The sequence below is a fragment of the Trachypithecus francoisi genome, unplaced genomic scaffold (genome assembly GCF_009764315.1).
Source record: "Trachypithecus francoisi isolate TF-2019V2 unplaced genomic scaffold, Tfra_2.0 Lachesis_group1, whole genome shotgun sequence".
In the NCBI taxonomy this organism is placed as follows: Eukaryota; Metazoa; Chordata; class Mammalia; order Primates; family Cercopithecidae; genus Trachypithecus; species Trachypithecus francoisi.
The window spans coordinates 129,515,188-129,537,047 of record NW_022681454.1 but is presented as its reverse complement, the minus strand read 5'-3'; positions in this window follow the sequence as shown (position 1 = coordinate 129,537,047).

Genomic DNA, 21,860 nt, shown 5'->3' with positions numbered 1-21,860 from the left:
ATCTCTGAAAGTATTTACTAAACATGAGTGGTATTGCATAAAACATGAATCCTTTCTTTCCTGGGACATGAGTGTTTGTCTACTTGCATTGAAACCTCATACAAAGTTTTTACAATAAAACTATTATGAGTTGGATTTTGAAGAGTCTGAATTTGGTGGGGATACAAACGGGAAAAAGACAATATCCCCGATTAAAGGCTTATATGTGCTCAAATATCCCTTCCTTTCTTCTGGAGGTCATCTATTTTAGTAGTAAGAACACATTACATTTTAGTAAGTAAGGTTGGCCTGCAAATATATTTAATGTTCCTATCAAAATCCAATTCACCTTTAATTTATTTCCCCCCCTCCACAATATTGCAATGTGTCAGAGAGACATGGTTTGTTTTTTCATGGTTATTCCTCCCCGTCCTACTCTTCTCTCTCATTTCTGAATCTTTCAGGATAAGGGTGGAAGAAGTAGGGGTTAGAATTTAGGCAAAATGAATTAAAGCATTTTTATCTGTATTTTTTGTTTATTTGCCTACTTTTAATTTGAAAAACTTCTTGTTGCTAGGTTCATTTTGCACAAGAAAACACATAAGTTCTTCCTAGGACAAAAGGTGGGCATTCAGGCAGCCCTTTCATCTCATCTTATGCTTTAAAATGGTTCTACCCATCTCTCCATATACAGAATTGTAATGCAGGTACAGCATATATATCAATCTATGTGTTCACATGTGTCCCAAGCTCCTGATGACATATGCCAATGTCTCCCCAAAACTCTCTTATCATGCTCTGTTCTATGAATAGCACTAAATTAGGGCTATCATTTTCTGCAACTGGCTGATCATTTGGGCACCTTGGGATGCCCAATCTCCTCATTTATGGGTTCCTTCAATCTCTCTGAGTTTATCTCTTGATGCACAGTTCCTCAGGCATGACATGTTTTCCAAAGACAATGTCTTCCAAATATGATATATTCAACTATTTCAAATACGTGTGGTGACGTAAGAGAGAAAAGCTTTGACTACTATTTGTAAAGCTCTTCAAGGAGTTTCCAGAAGTTATCTAAGCTTTCTGTATCAACTGTTGTTTTAATCATTGTGACTTTACCTGTAATTACGGACTCATAAAAAAATTCCTCATTATGGGGCATACACAGTAATTGTTTGAACATCTATTACAGACTTGACTGGGACTCTATCACCTTCATGCCGGCTTGGTGATTAAGTTAGTAGAACCATAGAATGTCATAGATTTGAAAATAGAAAGTTGAAATGTACTTAACAAGGAATCTTTCAGCTGGTGAGTAAGTAAAGATATTTAGTGATGGAAAACACTATACTCTGCACTCTGAGTCACCACTACTACTAACGTGATATTGGCAAGCTAATTAAAGTAATTATGCATATTCAACATTTCAAATATAGGAGTATTACATCTTTATTGTGGTAAAATACACATAATATGAAATCTATAATTTTAACATTTTAAGTGTACAGTTCAATGGTATTAAATGCATTAATAATGTTGTCCAACCCTCACCACTATCCATCTCTGTAAGTCTTTTCATATTGTAAATTAAAACTCTGTATCCATTGAACAAAAACTCCCTATTCCCTTTTCCCCCTCGTGCCTCACAACCACCATTCTACTTTCTGTCTCTATGCTTTTGACTACTGAGAGAACTTCATGTAAGAAATCATACAGTATATTTCTTTTTGTGACTGACATTTCATTTAGTATGCTATCCTCAAGGTTCATTCAAGTTGTAGCATATGTCAGCATTTCATTCTTTTATAAGGCTGAGTAATATTATTTGTAGTTATGTGCATGTTGAGCATCCCTAATCTGAAAACCCCAAATTTGAAATGCTCCAATACCTGAAACTGACTTTTTGATCACTAACATGATGCCACAAGTGAAAAATTCCACACATAAGTATTTAGCACAAACTTTGTTTCATGCACAAAAATATTAAACATATTGTATAGAATGACTTTCAGGCTATGTGTGTAAGTTGTACATGAAACACAATGAATTTCTTATGTATACTTGAGTTCCATCCCTAGTATATATCATTATATATCATATTCCAAAATCCAATAATATAAAAAATCTATGACACTCTGGTCTCATGTATTTCAGGTAAGGGATACTCAACGTGTTCCGTATTTTGCTTATCCATTCACCTGTAGAAAGGCACTTGGCCATTTTCACGTTGTAGCCATTGTGAACATTGCTGCTATAAACATGGGTACACAAGTATCTCATCGAGATCCTGCTTTTAATTCTTTTGGCTATATACTCATAAGTGGAATTACTGAATCATATGGTAATTCTATTTTTTTTTTGTTTGGAACCATGAGCATTACATTTAAATTCATCTAAGATGACTAGAGAATACATTTTTTTTGTCTTATTGAGTGTTTGAAATTTTGTAAGTGATCTAACATATCAAATGCAGATTATGAGGTCTTGTTTTAAATAATATAATTAAGCAGTATATACTTAATATATGAAGTATATTAAATGTTATTTGTGGGTGATTCTGAATTATTTTAGATCTTAAAATGCCACAATTAAAACATTATAATCATCAGGATTTGTTACTCAATAGCAGTTAAAATAACACTCAAACTTTCTGTTTCATCATTTTGGTTGTTTGTTTACACAGGATATAAGAGCAAGACAGTTATTAGTTGATTAGTTTAGGGTGTAATATCAATCTACCATCCTAGGAAAACAATATCATTTGTTCTCAAACATTATCTATTCATATTGGGATGTTAGTACATCTTATTAAAATGGAGAGACAGGTTTTGCACTAGGGAATAACTATTCATCTTTTATTTAACCTATTCCCCAACAAAACTAGAATGTTCCAGGGGATTGAAGAGGATCCAGGCCAAACTCTGGGACCCAACTCTATCCACTTAAGAGGTTATAATTTCCCTTGCAATCAATATGAGAACTGATGGTACAGTGAATATATTTAATAGTTGTATTTATCTTGTCAGTGTTTTGACTAAGTCCACCAAATCTCTATCCTGATATTTATTCATTTGGTCCCCATAAGCTCAAAAATTAGGAAGTTTCTCTTCTTAATTCTGTCCATCCAGTAGAGGTCTTTAAAATAATTCAGCAGAGGCAAGTATTATTTCTGGTGAGATAGACTTTATACTCTATAAAATACAGTATGATTTCTTACGTAATAATTGCCTCTAATGTGTCCTGCTGGGATTGATTATAGTTTGTCTACAACTGAGTGAACTAACTATACAAAGATATTAGATAGCTACAATTTTAAATAAAATAGCAGATCACTTTTCAGTATTCACATTTAAATTTTCATGTTAATTAATGTCTTGTTTTACCTACCACAAAAGCAACTGAAAAATCAGAAGCAGAGAATGAATGAAATACATTTAGCTCATTCAATCTCCTTGTCCATTTGCATTTCTAGTTATGTTGTTGGAGAAAGTTATAAAATTATTTAATTTTTCTGGATCTTTTCTGTCTTTTCTAATGGAGGTTACACATCCAGTCTAAGTTTAAGTATCTTTTACCTTCCTTGTGAGATAGCAAGTAGTTATAATTAATACATGTGGAGTGTTTAGTTATCACAATGCCTGGTAAGGTTAATTATTGTTATGATTGTTAAAAACTTTTCAAAAGGGAAATATTTCTAAAATTTCTATTGTTACTTATTCTTAAATATTTGCTCACCGAATGAATCACATTTGGAAAGGCTTCCTCAGGATTTATTGAATAATAAGTGAATATATTTTATGTCCAACAACTGGCACAAGTCTTTCTTAGATTCTATTAAGCTTATGTTATATGTGTATTGAATTGAGCCAAATGTCATAATATGCCCTTCTTATTTACTGTGTATGGAACAAAGATATCTACTGCATCCTTTTTCGGAAGTCACTTATTTTAATTGTATGGTTAATTACTATGGTTTCATTAGAATTTCTTACTCAGGAAACATAGAGTGTTCTTCCCCTTCAGTTTGCAGTTAGGCTATGAGCTGCTGTTTGCTCTCTCTACTCGCCATCTTCTCTGGTCTCAAGGAAAGTATAGGAAAGTGGTATAATCCAGGCTGAGTGAATATACAACTTTATTTTTCCCACAAGGTATGTATGCATACATGTGTAGGGAAAGGAATGTTTTAAGTAATTTCTCACTTAGACTAGCCCAAAATCACCCCCACAAAAAAACTGTCACAAGGGTATTTTCTTAAGGTTCCTAACATCTCCTCTCTTGTTGACACAATTGCGTGCCTTAATTTATGTATCTTCCCTGGTTGACACATCTGCTTTCCCTTCGATTCTCTACTATCCTCTTGTAAAAAATACCTGCAAACCCATAAAAAAGTTGAATTAATGATAAGGCCTATTCTTCTTCTTGACATGTATTTCCATTATTACAAACTCATTCAACTTGGGCTATAACCAAAAGTTGCACACTGAAAGTCAGTGATGCTTGGTTACTAAGTCCATATTATATAGAACATCCTACTGTTTGATAGCTACTAGACCAAGTGTGAGCAAATTTTCTACAAGTTAGACTTCTTTTATTCAATGTGAACTGCTCCCTCCCTTCCCCACACCTTGTGAAATACTAGCATGCCTTTAACTCTTAAGTTTTCTTAAGAAGCAATGTGAATCTTCGAAGTTGATACAGTAAAAGGCATACTGGTGAAGCAACAGAAGACCATAAATCAGAGTAGGAGAGAAAATGTTTCTTTAATTAGAGGATTTCCATTCTACCACACAGAGAAGAGAAACTTTTAATTTTCTTCATGCTTTATCTTAGAGCTCATTAGAATACTAAAGCAACTACATTATTATTCAAGGGATGCTACCTTTTCTAACCTCTGGGAATTGATCATTCTAAATTCTAGATAGACTTTGATCCTCCTCTGAGTGGATAAGTAGCTATTTTCCCATGTCAGTTACAAAGGGGAGTCTAAAGCTGTTATAAAGTACACCCAAAGACATGACATCTTATTTCTAACTGTATATTATGCCTCAAATGTGTACTGTTGGGTAGTCACCAGATAATTAAAAATAAAAGCAACTACAGCAATGGAACAAATAATTGAAATAGAAGAGTCTCCTGGTCATGAAAATGTTCTTAGGATCTATGTACTTGGAAATATATACCACCTACCAGAAAAACCTATCATTTTTGAGACTTTCTGTGGGAAATAAGAAGAAAATACTCATGCACACACACACAAATTATGAAGTCTCATAATCTTGAAAAGTTTGGTTTAGTATCTCTATTATTTATAAGGATACTGAGAATTATCAGGTTTACCTAACTTGTTCAGATTCACACAGTTGGTAAATAGTGAATCAATATTTTGAAGTCAATTTGTTTGATTTCAAAGGCTGTAGAATTACATCACTGTGCTCAAATATTTTTGCAAATACTAGTTCTTTAATTCCATGCCCAAACTTCCAAAGATAGGTTTGATTAATTTATCAGGTAATAGGCAATATGGCTTGTGAATTCAATTTTCTTCAATTCCATACTCATGGCTCTCAACTCTCACTTCCGTCTTTCTCATTTGTTTGTACTTTAAAACCCATATTTTAATAACATATTAAGAAAAACATAGTTTTCTGTTATAATTTAACAAATATCTGTCTTGAGCAAAATTTAAAATGAGGTAGAAAGTATGTGCATATTTACAAAAGTGAACTAGGAAGAGACGGACTGCATAGAAGACTAATGTTAATAATATTTACACTTTAGCCAAACCATCTTAAGGAAATTCAATCAAAACTCTATTTCTGGGCCGGACACAGTGGCTCATGCCTGTAATCCCAGCACTTTTGGAGGCCGAGGCACATGGATCATGAGGTCAGGAGATCCAGACCATCCTGGCTAACTTGATGAAACCCCATCTCTACTAAAAATACAAAAAAAAAATTAGCCAGGCCAGGTGGAAGGTTCCTGTAGTCCCAGCTACTCAGGAGGCTGAAGCAGAAGAATGGCGTGAACTCAGGAGGTGGAGCTTGCAGTGAGCAGAGATCACGCCACTGTACTCCGCCTGGGTGACTGAGCGAGACTCCATCTCAAAAACAAACAAACAAACAAACTATTTTTGGCTGATAGGAAATTAGGAATTGTGTGCTATTGTATAGTGTTATTATGAAAATATTTTAAAAATGAACCCTATGACTTTATGATCATCAATAAGAAAAAGAAAGACAAAAGCAAGCAAATCAGCATTTTCTTCTCAATGATTAGAGAAAAATCCTCTTTACATTCTTATTCAGAATAGATGAGTGTTTGTCATATTGGCTATAAGTCAAAATTAATTTTGTTCTATTGGCTTACATAGTATGGACTTACTTAGGCTTGTAGAGTATTTGAATAAATTGTCAATACTTTAAAATCAATAATAATATATAAATTCAAACATTTAAATTCTAACATTTATTTTTAAAATCAGAATATCTGACAATATCGAGTTTATATGGCATAAACCAAATATTTTATGTCTGTCAGAACTGAGTCACCACAGTTTATCAGCAACGTGATACAGTTTGGGGGGTGAAAGGTAATTCCATTAAATTGCTTTTCTCAGTATCAGGCAGAAGCCAGATTTGTCTCTGGCAAATGGAGATGTAGGGTTATGAATTATGAGCTATGAGTCTTACAGTCATCAATGTCTCTAGTGCTCTCTATTTCCAAACGCTAAAGCTAAGTGTCAATAGTTATTGCACTATTATATTTCTTTTAAAAAAGAAAAAAATATTTACCATATTTGTCTCTAAGAAATTAAGGAAATAAAAAACTTATGTTGACAGAATAATTTGCTTCAAGGGTCTATGCATCATCTTTGTCAAAACATAGTAATCTGTACTTCATTCCAATATTACATTCTATACTATTCATTTTGATAGCATTCTGGAAATTATTAAGTGTACTAGTTTAGTATGTGTTACATTTTATTGCTATTATAATTAACCAGGCAATATAAGAATTTGAAACTTGCTAATTATCCAGATAAAAAGGTGTTACGTAATAGAATTCTTCAAAAACTACTGTGGAAAGGAAGTTCTTGAGTTTTTCGGAATTCCAAGTTATAAGAAACATTTTTGGATGGTAATATGAATTATATAGCATGAAATGTTGAATTTGCATTCAAGAACACCAAGATCCCACTACTGCTAGTACTACTCCTATTGCTGCTATTGTTAGTACTACTATCCTACAAGAATCATATATTAAAGTAGGAGAAGGTACATGCTAATTTTAATCTTGGAAAAGAAGATCTTCTTTAGATCTCTTCATTATAAGGTAATAAAATATATACTTTTTATTTCTCTAAGTATTGATAACTTCTTTTTAGGGGAATGGAAGTAATCAACATTCATGAAGAAAAATTTCAGGCTATATTAGCAGTAGGCAGTGCAATTTATAGACAGAATTTCTCAGAGTCAATATTCTAGTTGAGACAGAATTGCATCATTTTCAATTATTTTCTATTAACACTAAAGTTTTAAATAATGTTCAGCATTATACATTCTATTTTTTCCATCTGAATAGACTTAGATGATTCTCCCCCAGGGACAAAGGTGTTGGAGCAAGGCAATGGCTTTCTAAATATTCAAAAGTAATTATAAGGGGTATCTGTAAAAGAGAACTTCGTAAGAATCAAGTTAAATTCACTAAACTGACTACTTTGGGCATCAAGTGTGAAATGACTTGTTCTTCAGTAGTTGTAAAGACATATCATTGAAATGAAAATGTATTATAACTAACCTGAAACTTTCTGATAAACCATGTGTTATATAAAAATACAGAGACATATTTGTATATTCCATATTAGTTTCTAATGCCACATGAAAACATATATATGACTATGTCTACATACCAATACAGGTATGTGGGTACATATAATATTTAGATATGAATATATATATGTGTATAGATGGATCACTAGATCTCTCCAATGCATATAGAAAATCATACTATCTTATAGACAAAAATAAACAAGAAATGCCTACATGAATAATTTGTTCAAAAAATGTAAAACCTAGCAAAGAACTGTCATGTCTTAATGGTATTTTTTAAAGTTTTAATTATTATGGATACATACTAGTTGTACATATTTATGGGGCCCATTTGATATTTTGATATAAGCATACCATGTGTAATGATTAAATCAGGGGTAATTGGGGTGTCCATCACTTCAAGTATTTATAATTTCTTTTTATTAGGAACATTCAAATTCTACTCTTTTGCTTATTTTGAATTACATAATAAATTATTGGTAACTATAATTACCTTTCCATATAACTGAACACCAGAACTTATTCCTTCTTTCTAACAATATGTTGTACCCATTAACCATCTCTTCTTTATGCCACTCCCCAATACACTTTACCTCTGGTAACTATTTTTCTACTCTATCTTCGTGAATTCAGTATTTTTTTAAGTCCCATATATCAGGGGAACCCACCTCGATAATTCAACCTGAGTCCTTTTCTATTTCCCCTAAGTGTTGGCTGGTCTGAGAAATAAAGGGAAAGAGTACAAAAGAGAGACATTTTTAAAGCTAGGTGTCCAGGGAAACATCACATGTCAGCAGGTTCCGTGATGCCCCCCAAAGTTGCAAAACCAGCAAGATTTTATTAGAGATTTTCAAAAGGGGAGGGAGTGTACAAATAGGGTATAGGTCACAGAGATCACATGATCACAAGACTGGGGTGAAATTAAAATTGCTAATGAAGTTTCGGGCATGCATTGCCATTGATAACATCTTATCAAGAGACAGGATTTGAGAGCAGACAACCAGTCTGACCAAAATTTATTAGGTGGGAACTTCCTCGTCCTAATAGGTCTGGGAGCGCTATAGGAGATCGGGTTTATTTCATCCCTTATCTACAACTGTAAAAGACCAACGTCCCCAGAGTGGCCATTTTAGAGACCTCCCTCTAGGAATGCATTCTCTTTCTCAGGGATATTCCTTGCTGAGAAAAAGAATTCAGTAGTATTTCTCCTATTTGCTTTTGAAAGAAGGGAAATATGGTTCTGTTCCATCGGTTTTCAAGCAGCCAGACCTAATGGTTATCTCCCTTGTTCCCTGAACATAGCTGTTACCCTGTTCTTTGTTCAAGGTGCCCAGATTTCATATTGTTTAAACAATTTATGCAGTTAACACAATCATCACAGGGTCCTGAGGCAACATACATCCTCCACTTATGAAGATGATAGGATTAAGAGATTAAAGACAGGCATAGGAAATCACAAGCATATTGATTGGGGAAGTCATAAATGTCCATGAACTCTTCACAATTTATGTTCAGAGATTGCAGTAAAGACAGGTGTAAGAAATTATAAAATTGTTAATTTGGGAAACTAATAAATGTCCATGAAATCTTCACAATTTATGTTCTTCTGCCATGACTTCAGTCAGTCCCTCCATTCGGGGTCCCTGACTTCCTGCAAAAACCATATCTTAGGGAGAACATGATATTTATCTTTCTGTGCCTGGTTTATTTTACTTAACAGTGTCCACCAGTTCCATCCATGTTGTTGCAAATGACAGGATTTTATTCTTTTTTATGGATAAATAATATTTCATTGTATATATACACATTTTCTTTATCCATTCACCTGTTGATGAACAATTGGGATGATTCAATATATTGGCTATTGTGAATAGTGCTGCAATAAACATGAGAGTGCAGCTAACTCTTTGATATACCAATTTTCTTCCTTTTGGATATATGCCCAGGAGTGAGATTCCTGGATCAAATGATAGTTACATTTTTAGTTTTTTGAGGAATCTCCATACTGTTCTCCATAGTGGCTGTAGTAATTTATTCTCCCAACAGTGTATGAAGGTTCTCCTTTCTCCATATTCTCAACAGTATTTGCTATTGCTTGTCTTTTGGATAAAAGCCATTTTAACTGGTGTGAGATAATATTGCATTGTAATTTTAATTTGAATTTCTCTAATTAGTGATGTTAAGTATTTTTTTCATATACCTATTGCCCATTTTTATGTCTTCTTTTGAGAAATGTGTATTCAGATCATTTATCCATTTTTTAATTGGATTCATATCTTTATTGCCATGGAAGATAAATAACTTAAAAAGTCTTTCAAAAATATTAGAAAAGACTTGTAGTTATACATGCAGTCTTCTTAACTATATTCCACAATTGTTAAACTTAAAAGTTTGATTTAACTGAATGTTGTGTTTCAGTTTGATTTAAAATATAGTTTTGAATTATTATATTTTTATAGCATAGGGCATTGGAAGATTTTTAAATATTGATTTACATAAAAATGAAATAATATATATTAAGAAACACATATTTTAGTACAATCATTCTCTGCATAATGAATATTGATCATAATGGACTATATTTATGATGGTGGTTCCGTAAGATTTTAAATAAGTCTAAAAATTACTCTCACCTAGTATTTCCTATAGTGTACCTTTAATCATTATTTTGGAGTGTACTCCTCCTATTTGAATTTTTTAAAAGCTAACTGAAAAATAGCCACAGGCAGGTCCTTCAGGAGGTATTCCAGAAGAAGGGATCATTATCAATGGAGGCAACAACTCTATGCATGTTATAGCCTGTTAAGACGTCCCAGTGGAACAAGATGTGAAGGTGAAAGACAGGGGTGGTGATAATCCTGAGCCTGTGTAGGCGTAGACTAATGTGTGTGTTTGTGTTTTAGTGTTTAACAAAAAAGTTTAAAAAGTCAAATTATACAAAAATTTAAAAATGAAAAAAGCTTGTAAAATAAGTACATGAAAATATTTTGTACACTACGGAATGTGTTTGTATTTATACCTGTGTTATTACAAAAGAATCAAAAAGTTAAAAACAATGTAAATGAAAAGTTACAGTATACCAAGATGAATTTATTATTGAAGAAAGAGAAAAATACTTTAAATACATTTAGTATAACAAAACTTATTTCCAGTGTTTTTAAAGCCTACAGTAGTGTGCAGTAATACTAGGTCTTCCCATTCTCTCACCACTCATTGACTTACCCAGAGCAACTTTCTGTCCTGCAAACTCCATTCATGATAAATGTCCTATATGGGTGAACTATGTTTTAAAATCTTTTGTATAGTAATTTTACTGTATCCTTTCTATGTTTAGATACCCAAATACTCACCATTGATTTAAAATTTCCTATAGTATTCAGTACACTAACAAGCTTACAGGTTTGTGACCTATGCAATCGGCCATACCATATAGCCTAGGTGTGTAGTGGGTTTGTGTAAGTATATAGTGTACAATATTTGCACAACAGTGAAATTGCCTAATGACTCACTTCTCAGAATGTATCCTTCTACTTAAGCAACACATCAATGCATGTCATTTCCCTCTCTCTCTTCTATACACATACTTTGAACTTCATCTTTGTGATAGGAAAATATGCGTAATCTAAGCTAGTGCTGTTAATACATTAGGACTAAAGAGTTACAGAGCTGACCTTGTCTTATCTTTCTTTGTGGGCTTTTAAAATAAGTTTGAGGGTTTCTGTTCTATGAACTAAAATTTAATAACATGCTTCTAGAAGGGAAAGGTCCCAGACTAAGAACATTTCTCCTTGAGAAAGTTCAGAGCCTATATTTTCTAATAGTAGCTTCCAGGCAAAAAAAAAAAAAAAAAAGGCTTGCTCTTCCTCTTTTGTCTCTTCAGGTAAAGGAGTGGCTTATATATGAATTGAATTAAGTACATAAAAAATTATACATTTTATGTATAGACCTACTATTCAATTTACTAATAATTTTACCTGCCTTTTAAAATTAGATGATTAAAATAATGTTCTGATAAAAGGAATATGTTTAACATAGCTCTTTTATATATAATTATTCTGTATTTTATAAAATGACATTAATAACTGATTTACCTAATATTGGGGTTTATTAAATTTATTAATTTAATTAGCATTATTGCTTGCCAATTCGTATACAGTAGCAAATTATGTACTAGGTGAAAATATGAAATGCCTGTTTTTATACATATTTCCATGCTGAGAATATTTGGAGTTTAACATTATTTCCTTTTACAATTAAGATGCATGTAATAATCACAGCTGTGACTTGTGTTTAATAGTATGGATTCTGAATTTTAATCTAGTCTCCATACTTGAACTCAGAAAAGTGAACTGAATCTCAGTTTTAAGACAGTACAAATTTATACAAAAACATTCTAATTATTCCAATTTTATTTCAATTCAATTACTAAAATATGTCTTTGATTTTGTTTGTTAATTTATTTGAGACAGGGTCTCACTCTGTCACCCAGGCTGGAGTGCAGTGGTGCAACTGTAGCTCACTGAAGACTTTACATGCTGGAATGAAGTAATCCTCCAGGTTCAGCCTCTTGAGCAAGTGGGACTATGGGTGTATGCCATCACGCTCAACTAATTTTTTTTAATGTTTTGGTAGAGACAGTCTCTTCTTATTTTTGAACTCCTGGACTCAAGCATTCCTTCTGCCTTGGTCTCCCAAAATGTTGGGATTACAGGTATGAGCTACTGCACCCACCCTCACCTTCATTTCTATTTAGACATTTCCACTTCTTATAACCAAGAATTTACTTTAGATTTCGTTGATATCTTTAGAAATAAATACGGGCCAAGCATATCAAACATTGAAAAAATCTAAGGTATAGTAAGTCATGCTCATTCACCAACAGAATATGCTACAAATGCACTAAGAATGTCTATGACTTTATCACCTTTTAAACTTATATTCATTTATTAGAATACACTAACAAAACTGATGATTTCTCATTTGAAGAGTGTATACTATATTAGAAATTAAGATATATATATATATTAGCACAAATGGTGTTTGGGTTTTATTAAAATTTATTTTCATTAAAAAGTAAAAGAGATCTTACTTGTGTATATGTCAAAACTGAAAAAAGTAACTAAAGACTAGCAGATGAATCTATCTCCAATATCTAATCACTTCTCTAAAACTTGTCTGATTCTGTGATATGTTTGGGTGTGTGTCTCTTCCAAATATCATGTTGAAATGTAATCCCCAATATTCAATGTGAGATATAGTGGGAGGTGTTGGATCATGTGGGAGCATTCCTCATGAATGGCTTGGCACCATCCCTTTGGGGATGAATGAGTTCTCTCTCCATTAGTTCATGCAAGAGCGAGGTGTTTAAAACAGCCTGGCCTCTCACTCCCTCTCCCTTACCATGAGATGTGCTTGCTCTTTGTTTTCTACTACAACTGTAACCTTCCTAAGGCCCTTAGGAGAAGCAAATGACAGCACCATATTTCCTGTGCAGCCTATATAAACATGAACTAAAACAAATCTCTTTTATTTACAACTTACCCAGTTTCAGGTATTTCTTTATATTAATGCAGATGGACTAACACAGAAAACTGGTACCAAGGAGTGGATAGTTGCTATAAAAATACTTGAAAATGTGGAAGCAGCTTTAGAACTGGGAAATGGGCAGAAGTTGGAAGAGTTTGGAGGTATCAGAAGAAGATAAGAAGAAAAGGGAAAGTTTGGAAGTCCTTAGAAACCGATTAAATGGTTATGACCAAAATGCTGATAGATATATGTACAGCGAAGGCCAGTCTGATGAGGTCTCAGATTGAAATGATGAACTTATTGGGAACTGGAGTAAATATCATCCATGTTATGTCTTAACAGAGAGCTTGGCTGCATTGTGTTCATGCCCTAGGGATTTTTGGAAGGTGTAACTTAAGAGCAATGACCTTGGGTACGTGGCAGAAGAAACTTCTAAGGAGCAATGTGTCCAAGAAGTAGCCTGCCTGCTTCTAACAGTCTATAGTTGAATATAGGAGGAAATAAATAAAATTGAAACTTAAAATTCAAAGGGAAGCAAAGTGTAAATCTTGGAAATTTCCAACCTGTTCATGTGGTAGAGAAGGAAAAAGCATTTTTAGCAGAGGAATTGAAGCAGGCTGTGGATCATCACTTGCTAGAGAGATTAGCATGACTAAAATGGAACCAGGTGCTAATAGCCAAGACAAGGCTTGAGGCTCCACTCACTACCAACTTGGTACACTGTTCTCTGCATCTCAACTGCTCTAACTCCAGTCTCAGCTCAAAGAGTCCCAGATACTACTCTGACCACATCTCCGGGGGGTACTTTTACATGACATTTGGTCTGCAGGTGTACAGAATGCAAGAGTGAAGGAGGCATGGCAGCTTCTATTAGGTTTTTTACCATTAAAAGTAATGTCAATTACTTTTGCACCCATATAATAACTAGATTTTAGAGGATGTATGCAAAAGCTGGATGCCCAGGCAGAAGCCTGCAGCAGGGGTTGATCCCCCACAGAGAAACTCTACTAGGAACATGCTGAAGGCAAATGCGCAGTTAGAGCCACAACACAGAGTCTGCACCTGACACTGCCTAGCAGAGCTGTGGGAAGGGAGCTGCTGCCCTTCAGACCGCAGGATGGTAGAGCCTCTGGCAGCTTGTACCCTGACCTTGGAAAAATTAAAGACACTCAACTTCAACCCATGAAAGCAGCCATGGTGCTTTACCTTGAAAAACTACAGGGGTGGGGCTTCCCAAGGCCCTGGAGTCTCTCTCACCTTTTGCACCAATGTGCCCTGGATATGAAACATGAAGTCAAGGAGAGAATGCAGGCATGTCTCTCTCACTATGTGACGTGGCTGCTCTCCTCTCACTTCCTGCCATGACTGTAAGCTTCCTGAGGCCCTCACCAGAAGCAAATGCCAGCACCACACTTCTTGTGCAGCCTGCAGAACTATGAGTCAAAACAAACTTCTTGCCTTTGTAACTTACCCAATCTCAGGTATTTCTTTAGAGAAACACAGATGGACTAATATACTCCTTAAGCCAATAAACTGATCTGGTGTATTAGTTGAAGTTACTTTTATTTATTGATAGGATTAAAAAGCAAACATACATAGAACAAAAATAAATAACCCTATAATCATGACTGTCTTATAAGACTTAGATTTATTATTCCAGACATTAATCTGCGATAATTTCAAATAGATTTCAAGGCAGAATCTTTGAAAAGTACAGCAATACTAAGTTCTTTTGGTAGGCAAAACATTGAGTCACCAATATGTTCGTAGTTAACACATTTTGTGAAACAATTTTTATTATATATTATTGCAAAATATTAAATTCTAATCCCCTTTATTACATAGCTATTTATTTTTTTAACTCCAGGAACATCACTTATTTCTCAGGGTATTTGTAATGTGTGTTTATATGAACTTCATGTGCTGTCACTACCATTTTATATTAGTAAATGTTCCATCTGTTTTAAAAGAAAAATATATCACATTAGCTTTTGTAGCCAGTTCTACTTGCTCAAAATGTTCCTTTCTTCCAATATGAGTTTTTCTTTGTTTTGAGAACATTAGACCAATTAACATCACGATCAATAGAAATTGCTATATTTATCACCCTTGTAGATTCATAAGCAAAAATTGCTTTGTCATCTCTGTTCATAATTGTCTAAGATGTGCAATAATAGAAAATTGAATGAGATAACAGAGACATCATTCAGACTGTAAATTCTTAATTTAGCATGCTAAGCATCTCAATTGTTTTGCTTTTTATTACTCATTTGCTCTAGTCTCCCACACTGTATAACTAAAAATGAAGTGGTTCAAAAGCTTATTTTCTCACAAATCTTGCCCTCTGCTTTCTAGACAACAATATTTAATACTGAGTTCTATCTAATGCTTTCAAAAAGTATATAGTAAAACAGAGCATTTAAAAACTGCCAGCTGCCTGAGGTTAGTGAAGATGACAACAGGTGACAATTTAAGGCAATAAAATGAAATCACAACATAACAGCAAATTAACTTTTAAGATGCTTGTGATTTATAATATATTGCAATTCTGTAAGCTTCAAAAGACACTACAATGGAATAAAAATAGGTCTGCAAGGAAGTGATCAAGATTTGCACTTCAACAGAGACAAATGTTTCCAAAGGTATTTCTATACACAGAGAAACATGCACTAACAAACAGCAAATAATATATGATTCTCTTTCCATACTCCTGCCAATGCCCGTACTAAAAGATCTTTGTGATTGTGGGTGTTATGAATTTGGTTAAATGAAAAAGCCTGCATAAGGGATGCAGGCATGTGCCCATTTCAATTTTGTAGCCAATATTTTCAGGAAGATGGTATAATTCTTTTTCATCTGCTTAAATAAATAATATTTATTGGAGGTTTTCTAAAAAGGACAGAGAAAATCCTTCAGGAATGATGAGCAATTAGAGTTAGACAACCAGAGCTCCAAAATTAAGTTTGCCTATCAGTTTGTTAAATCATCACACAAAATCCCTGAATAGATTTTTGCCTGTCGTGTTTCAACTATTTGGGTTTAAAATACAGATTGTGTGGCACAATTAATACTAACTTTGGAAAGCAATGGGAATACCTAAAAAAGATTTTTACTGTCTAGATTAGTTCTGTCCAATAGAACTCTCTTGAATAGTGGAAATGTTTTACATCTGCTTTGCCCAATATTGTAGCCACTTGGCACATGTTGCTATTAAACACTTTGAATTGTGGCTTATGTTGTGAGGCTAAGACATTGAAAATTTACTTTTATTTGCTTTTAACTAATTTAAATTTAAATAGTCACATATTCCCTGTAGCTACTATTTTGGAAAGTACAAGTCTGCAGTATTTGAAAGCAAAGACAAATTTACACCATCTGAGAAGGGTTTTTACCATAAATAGAGCCTATGTAGGAAACTAACTTAAAAAATTGAATACATGTTTAACCAGATAGCAGTTAATAACTGGCCAAGCATATTTAGATTAATGTAAATACTGATTGTTTATTTTTGTTGCCAGTTCCTCTGACTTCCAGTACTATGTTCAATAAGATGGGTGAAAGTGGCACTCTTACCTTGTTCCAGTTTTAGAGAGAAAGCTTTCAACATTTCCTCAGGCACTATAATGGTGGCTTGGGTTTTTCATATATGGCTTTTCTTATGTTTTTGTTCATTCCTTCTATACTCAATTTATTCATAGTTTTTTATCATGAAAGAATGTTAAAATTTATCAAATACTTTTTTTTCTGCATATATTGATATGGTAATAGGAATTTTGTCATTCACTGTGTTGAAGTGATATATCACATTTGTTGATTTGTATATTAAACCATTCTCACATCCCTATGATAAGTCCTACTTGAACATGGTCTATAATCTTTTTGGTGTGCTGTTGGATTCAATTTTCTAGTATTTTATTGAGTATCCTGCATCTGTGTTGACACAAAAATATTGACTTCGGCCAGCCACTGTGGTTCACGCCTGTAATCCCAGCACTTTGGGAGACCGAGGCAGGCAGATCATGAGGTCGGGCATTCGAGACCAGCCTGGCCAAAGTGGGGAGACCCCGTCTCTACTAAAAATACAATAATTAGCTGGTCATGGTGGCATGCGCCTATAACCCAGCTACTCAGGAGGCTGAGACAGGAGAATGGCTTGAACTTGCGAGGTGGAGTTTGCAGTGAGCTGAGATCACGCCATTGCACTGCACTTCAGCTTGGGCGACAGAGTGAGATGCCATCAAAAGAAAGAAAGAGAGAGAGAGAGAGAGAGAGAGAGACAGAAAATTGGACTCTAGTTTTAGTTTTTGTTGTGCATTTGCCTGTTTTTGATATCAAGGTAATAAGGTAATGCTGGAATCCTATAATGCATTATAAAAAATTTCTTTGCCTTCAGTTTTTTTGTTTTTTTTAGAAAAGTTTGAGAATTGGTATTAATATTGGTATTTTAAAAGCTGTTTTTTTTTTTAAAAAAAGTCTTTTTATTACTGATTCAACCTTCTTACGAATTATTGTTATATTTATGTTTTCTGTTTCTTCCTGAATATATCTTGGTAAGTTGTGTATTTTCAGGCATTTATTCATTTTCTCTAGGTTTTCAATTTGTTGGTGTATAGTTGTTCATTATAGTTTCTAATGATACTTTGTATTTCTGAGGTATCAGTTGTAATGTCTCCTTTTTTGTTTGTGATTTTATTTGGGACTTCTCTTTCTTATTCTTAGTCTAACTAATATTTTGTCAATTTTGTTTCCTTTTTCAAAAAAAAAATCCCAGCTTTTAAAATATTGAACTTTTGTATTTTTAGTTTATTTTGTTTATTTCTGCTCTAACTTTATTATTTCTTTTCTACTACTTTTGGATTTGGCTTGTTGCTGATTTTCCAGTTCCTTGATGTGCATTGTTAGATTGTGTATTCTAAATACTTCTACTTTTCAGGTGTGAGAATTTAGTGTTATGAGATTTCTTCTTAGTATTGCTTTTGCTGTATCCTGGAGGTTTTGGTAAGTTGTGATTCTATTTCCATTTGCTTCAAGAAACATTTAAATTTTTTTTTGTTTATCCATTGGTCATTCAGTAGCATATTATTTAATATCTGTGTATTTATACAGTTTTCAAAGTTGCTTTAGTTATTGATTTCTAGTTTTATTCCATTGTGATCATAAAAAATACTTGAGAACATTTTGACTTTTACAATAATTCGAGGCTTGTTTTGTGGCTTTGCATATGATCTATCCTGAATAATGTAAAAGATGTTAACGAAAAGAAAGTGTATTCTGCTGTTTATGGAGACATGTTCTGTAAATGTCTGGTAGACATCAACAAAGAAAATGATTTTCATTGTTGTTTCTTCATCTAGCTTATCTGTAGGGTGTTGAAGTACCCAAATATTACTCTTTATGATTTGTTGTTACCTTTAGATTAAATAACATTTGTTTGTTATATATGGTGCTCCAGTACTGTGGGCATTTATATTTAGAACTGTTATGACCTCTTGTGGAACTGATCCTTTTATCATTGTATAGTGACCTTGTCTCTGTTTATAGAGTTTTACTTAAAGTCTATTTTATCCTATATAAATGTAACTACTCTTCCTCATCTTTAGTTTCCTTTTGCATCAAATATATTTTTTTCTGTTTCTTCACTTTTCATTCTTATGTGTGTTTTTACAGATGAAGTGAGTTTCTTGTAAGCAGCATATAGTTGACTATTGTCTTTATATACATTCATCCAGTCTATAATTTTTAAAACAGGGAATTCAATCTATTTACATTTAAGTTTATTATCAATAGGTAAGGACTTACTCCTGTCATTTTGTTATTTATTTTCTTGGTGTTTTGTGTTTCCATTGTTTAGTTCTTCTTCTATTGTTTAACTTCATGATTTGGTATTTTTTCTGCAGTGGTAGCATTTGATTGTTTTCTCTTTTTTATTTGAGTATCTTCTCTGTCAGTGAGTTTTTTACTTTTATGTGTTTCATGAGGGTGGTTATTATCCTTTCACTTCCAGGTGTTTGACTCTCTTATGCATTTCTTGTAAGCCAAGCATAAAGGTGATTAATTCCCTCAGTTTACCCTTGTCTTAGACTTTATTTCTCCTTCATTTCTGAATTATAGTTTTGTTGAGTATAATATTATTGGCTGACAGCTTTTTATTTTTATTTTTATTTTTATTGTTTTTGAGACGGAGTCTCGCTCTGTCACCCGGGCTGGAGTGCAGTGGCCGGATCTCAGCTCACTGCAAGCTCCGCCTCCCGGGTTTACGCCATTCTCCTGCCTCAGCCTCCCGAGTAGCTGGGACTACAGGCGCCAGCCACCTCGCCTGGCTAGCTTTTTTTGTATTTTTTAGTAGAGACAGGGTTTCACTGTGTTAGCCAGGATGGTCTCGAACTCCTGACCTCGTGATCCGCCCGTCTCGGCCTCCCAAAGTGCTGGGATTACAGGCTTGAGCCACCGCACCCGGCCGACAGCTTTTATTTTTTAATTTTAACACTTTAAATATATCAACCCATTTTCTCTTTGCCTGTAAGATTTCTGGAGAGAAATCTGCTGATAGTCTAATGAGGATCTCCTTATATGTGACTTCATGCTTTTCCCTTGCTATTTTTGAATTCTTTCTTTGTCTTTGACATTTGACACTTCACCTATATGTGCCTTATAAAGGACATTTTGGGTTGTGACTATTTGGGTTGAGAATATTTTAACTTCCTGGATCTGGATCGTACGTCTCCCAAGACCTGAGTTTTCAGCTATTATTTCATTAAGTAGATTTCTTATACCTTTTCCATCTCTTCTTCTGAAAATCTCATTGTGTAAAATGTGTTGATTTAGTGATGTCACATAAATCCTATACACTTTCTTCATTATTTTTTCTTTTTTCTGTTTTGGGGGAGTGTCTTACTAGATTATTTCAAAAGCCCCTTCCTCAAGTCAGGAGATGCTTCCTTTGCTTGATCTAGTATATTGTTGAAGCTCTCAACTGTTATTTTTATTTCATTCATTCGGTTTTTCAGCTTCAACATTTCTGTTTGGTTCTCTTATGATATCTACCTCTTTATTGAATTTCTCATTTCAATTCATAGTCTCTGAAATGAGATCTCTCTCTCAACAATTCATGATGTCTTATTTCAGAGATCATGAATTGTTTCTCTGTTTTTTGTTAAATTTTCTATCTGTATTTGCTGAGTTTTCTTAATAATATTGTTAAAATTTTTTTCAGTATGTGTGTTTATTTTATTGATATCAGTTACTGGAAAAATGATTGTGTTTTTTTAGTGATGTCATACATTTTCCTTACATCATTGTATTATATTTGGGCATTTGGTAAGACAGTCACCTCTTCCAGTTTTGTAGAGTGGTTTTCATGGGGAAAGACTTTTACCTGCAGATGTTTCCTAGGTTTTGGATTGGGTAAGGTATATTGCCTTTGTTTGGGCAATGTTGTAATGTAGTATCTGTGGAGTTTCCTCAGCTATAGGCAATATATGCAATGCTTGTGAAGGCCTAAGTGGCTTATACTACAGAGGTTTTGGTGGCTGGTTTGACTACTTGGGCTCTGCTCTGCACTCCAGAGAAGCATGGTTCCCCTGCAGCTTGACCCCTGCACTCTTCCTAAGGAGGCAGATCATCAGGTTGATCTGTGCTCACAAAATGCATATGGCTGATGAGTTGGTGGCTCTGCAAAAGTACTGCTACTTTGGGTGCAGGGTGTCAAGCTGGTATGCACTCCAGGGAAGGATGGAGCTGGTAGACCTGCAGCTTGGCTCAGGGGCTATTCCCTTTTGGGAAGAGTACCATTCTGGTCCACTCTTCAGGGAAGCATGGCCTGGTTGGGTAGCATCCCTGCTTGAGTGCTGCTCCCTGGGGTCATGGAACCAAGCTTGTCTGTGTTCCGGGGAAAGAGGAGGGTCACAGTTATTTTATAAATGATTATAGGATATTTTAATGCTAAAAAAAAAATCACTGCTCTGGTGGCTCATTGCTCTCTATCTCTGTCAAATCTTCTGCTTTGTATAAACTGCAAAAACTGTTTGATGTTAGATCTCGAGTACTTTTAAGAAACCAGGGAAAAAATCTGGGTAGCAGGTATTTGTAGCTTCTTAACAGACCTTTTTTAAAAAAAATGCTGTCTGGGGCACCAGAGGAGTAAGACAAGTGAGACAAGCTCAAATAAAGAGAATTAGGAAAAAGCTTAGAGCAAGGGAGTTGGTAGATTTTAAAGAAAGAGGAAACTTCATCAAAATAAGTGTGGGCTAAAATGGTATGAAACCAGTAGGGTGATAATTGCCCCAGAGACAAGAAACATAAAAATATTTATGTTTTCATTTAAGAAGGCATAAAAGAAACATGAAAAACAAAGTAAAATCCATAGTCACTACTATGATTTTCTCAATGTACCTATGAAACAGTGAAGAATGACATATTTAGGAGATACAAAACAAGTCAAATAGACACAGTCTTAGTTTTTTCAGCTATAAAGAGAAACTAAAAATTTGTACAAACAGGTATAAATGTTGATATTGGTGGTGGACAATT